Raw genomic sequence first — 4,106 nt, forward strand, 5'->3', positions numbered from 1 at the left:
GGCGTTCCCCTCGAGTCCGTCTTGAATCACGGTGGGGGAGTCCCGGTCCCTGCCCAAGAAAACGGAGGTGAAGAATTTGTTAAAGATGTCTGCCTTCTCTTCTGACGCAACCACCAGATTGCCCAGCGTATCTTGCAGGGGCCTCACATTTCCCAGTGCCTTCTTCATCCTCCCTATATATTTGAAAAAGAACTTTTTATTATCCTTGATCTTGGATGCTAGTCCTAGCTCTATGTCCACCTTAGGTTTCCTAACAGCCCCCCTACAGGCCCAAGCAGTGGAAGTATACTCTTCTTTGGAGATAGTCCCCCACCTTCCACTGGGTGTACGCCGCCTTTTTGGCAACCAGGCATTCCCGGACGTCCTTGGTGAGCCAGGGAGGCTTTTGGGCACTCTTGCCCCCCTTGCTTCTTGTTGGGATTGTCACCTCTTGGGCCCTGAGTATCATCCCCTTAAGGGAATGACCACTCATCTTGGGCACTGAGTTCCCCTGTCCTCGAGAACCCCAGTGCCCCTCCCACCAATCTCAACTTGTTGAAGTTGGCCCTCTTGAAGTCTAGGGCTACCGCCTTGCTGTAGGCCCTTGACACCCTGTGCTGGATGATGAACTCCAGCAAGCGATGATCACTATCACCCAGCTGGTCCAGGACCTGGAGCCCCCTTACCAGATCATCATCGCCTGTGGCCAGGACCAGGTCCAGCAGGGCATTTCCTCTGGTGGGACTGTGCACCTCCTGGGTTAAGTGGAGGTCCTGTATCTCGGCCAGGAACCTCCTGAAATGGTCCGACCTGGCTGACTGCTCCTCCCAGCAGATGTCCGGGTAATTTAGATCACCCATGGCAACTACATCCCTTGCCTTAAGTGCCTGTGCAAGCTGGCCCGAAAATTCCCGGTCCAGCTCCTCCCCTTGGGTCCTCCCTCCTCCCTTTCTTAAAGATGGGGACCACATTGGCTATCTTATATACTCTGCCGTCAGCTAGTACCTATCTGAGACTATCTAATACAGTGGTTCCCAACTTTTTTTTTTTTTTTTTCTTTATATGACCCGCTGTTGGGAGTGGAGTGCAGCAGTAGCAGCCCAGGGGCAGGGGGAGCTCCCGGCACGTGGTGCAACTCATTTTTTGTGTGCAGCACCGCCGGCATTGCCCCCTCATTTGGGTTGCAACCCAGGGTTGGGAACCGGTGATCTAATGACACTGTAAATTAGTTTCTGCCAACCCAGTTACCATTCACCTGTGGACAGTGATGCTTTACTGCACAGTAAATTAATGTACTGTGCAGTAAAGCACATGTGTAGACATGTTCTGTGTGTAGCACATGGCAAACTGGGGAGGAGACAGTCAGCAGAGTGGCAGATAGGGCGAGACGCAGAAACCAGAGCAGCAGATCAGGCAGGAGAAAGGGATCAGACTGACACTTGGACATGGTGTGGAGCTTTGCAGTGTGCTGAGACTCGTAATAGACTGTAAAATTTACATACAGATGTACTCCCTGTACTCTTGGGCATTAGGCCAAACGATATAAGAAGATGGACACAAACTTCATGACTGGCAATAGAGATAAGAGATGATGAAAATCGCCTGCTCCATCAACTGTTAGCTGAAAGCCTGAACAGAGGGAGGCTTATGACGCTTACAAGGCTTAAAAGTTGTAAACTGGTTTGTACATGAAGCCCACAAACTCCTGGTAGAGATTGAGAATGCTAAACCAAACCTATGCTAAATGGGGTGAGCCAACTTCTGGGAAAGGTCAGAACTATTCCTACAGCATTTTTCTACCAAAACCAAATGAGTCCATCATTGGGCACGATCTTGACAGAAGCATGCATCAAACTGAACAGGCTGAGATTTGGATATGGGCACTTCACAACAGCACTTCACAAGATGAACATATTGGACAGCCACTTGTCTGGATGTGGTGTCTGACATGGAGCACAGCACTTAATTGAAAGCTGCAATCTTTACAAATGCCCAGAGGGGGTAGATGGAATGCACACATTGAGCAATAATACCAGACATAAATTTGTAAGTTGATATCTAATGCCAGTCAAAAGAAGGATGTGAAGCTAATTATGGCATGGTTGCCAGAAGAGTTGGCACCCACTGATCTAATTTATCTTCTTTGTAGTGTTTGCAGTTTTTCCTGTTTATAAACTGGATACATCTGCACATGTGCTTTACTATGTAGTACACTAATTAGCTCTGCACTAGTGTGTCACCCTCTATGCATGTGCTGATATTAAGGTACAGTAAACTAATTAACTCTGCCATAAGCAAGTACTGTCTCTGACAGTACTATCTTATGGTGGAGTTAACTGCGCTGAAATGCACATGTAGATGCTGAGCAGACGAGACCAGATCCCTGGCTGCATTGCTCCGCAGGGTCAGTACCCTCATGACCCAGCCAGCCTCTGCCACCCGATGCCACAACCTGGAGCTCAGGGCTGACCCCACCTTGCCCGCTGCCAGCCCAGACCTACTCTGCCCTGGCTCAAATTGCTGCTGTTCTGGGCATGCATGTAAGTGCTGTGCCTGGGAGTGCAAACGGTCCTGGAGTTTATTCCTTCACCTTAATTTCACATGTAGATGTACCCACTGTTTTCTAGTGTAGCATCACATGGGAACAGAGAAGTGTGAGAGAGCATGTAGAACATATTGTTGGAAAAGATTTGCTCTGATCAGGTGTAAGAATGAAAAAAGCAAAATGGATGGGATGAAACCTGGAGGGGGAAAAAAGGAATAAGGAAGACAAGTGAGAGCCTTTTAATTAGAAATTAGCCTAAATTAGAAGTTGATTGGCAATGTTACAGTAAAAATTGTAGGGACTGTGGCCTTAGTTATATGGCAGTATAGGTATGCTTTACCATGGCTTAGTTATCCAGCTAGTCAGGTGTGCCTTTTCAAGGCCTAGTCATATCGTAAAGAAATAGGAGTATAGGTACAAAGGCCTGGAAGGACACCCTGGGCTGTCAAATCTAGTCCCCCTGCATTGACAGGAAACCATTTTTTTGGAGGTGTCTGTGACTGTGATTTTCAACTAGGGCACCATGGTGCTCTGGGGTGCCTTGAGATCCTTTCAGAGGTGCTGTGTGCACTGAAATGTTGCACTGTTAGGTATGCAAATATGATTCACAAGATAAACCTAGAGATTTCAAATAGGAATTCATATTGTTAAGAACTTTCTGAACTGTTTTGGTCTTCCCCAGTTTTTTGCAACAGAAGAATTGCTCTATTTTTCTACAGTCAAGAAATGAATGAAAACAAAGAGCCTAGCATTTTCCAAGGTATGCCTTGAGCCTAAAATGGTAGAGAACTACTGCTCTAGGAGCTCATCCACACACTTCATAGCCACCAAAACATTGGGTGCTGAACTAAAAATCTCTAAATTGTTTGCACTTTTTCTTGAACTGCTGTAAATCAGTGCTGAAGTCAATGGAGCTAAGCATATTTATTTACACGAAATGAAGATTTGGTCTTCAGTTATATTACTCAGCAGGGACAATGGGAAATCCTGTATTGTAAAAGTCTACAAGAAAAAAAGTTTGTGAAATGATGAAGTTACAGGAAGTTTTTTTTTTTTTTTAATTTTTATACAAGTCTTCTGACAGAGAAGTACCTATTTTTGTAAGCTTTTCACAGACTGGCAGGAACACAGAATTAGTAAGTCTTCCAATCACCCGCAAGTAATCAAAATACTTTGCTTCAATTAAGTGAAGAGTATTAAAGCAACAGATATTAGGGGCCTGCCATTGTGTTCTACTCAAAATGATGCGTTGCTTCATTAGAACCATTTAGTAGATGTGGTCTGTAGGCCCCAAACCCTATCTGAAAAGGACATAGGAACCTAAAATGGGAAGTATTTAGACACCTACATCCAACATTGTGATTCTGAAAATTCCTGCTCAGCTCCTGCCTAGCCTTGGAGGTACCTGTACTCTATAGCCATGCCAAAGGAAACAGAACTCTGGGTACAGGTGATTGATATATTTTATTAGACCAACTAGATGTTTGCAAAAAAAAATAAATCTTTATTTGCAAGCTTTCTGGCGCACACACCCTTCTTTAGGCATAGGAGAATGCAATGATTGTAAAATTTTGAAATGAAA

The sequence above is a fragment of the Alligator sinensis genome, unplaced genomic scaffold, assembly GCF_000455745.1.
Source record: "Alligator sinensis unplaced genomic scaffold, ASM45574v1 scaffold939_1, whole genome shotgun sequence".
Lineage (NCBI taxonomy): Eukaryota > Metazoa > Chordata > Crocodylia > Alligatoridae > Alligator > Alligator sinensis.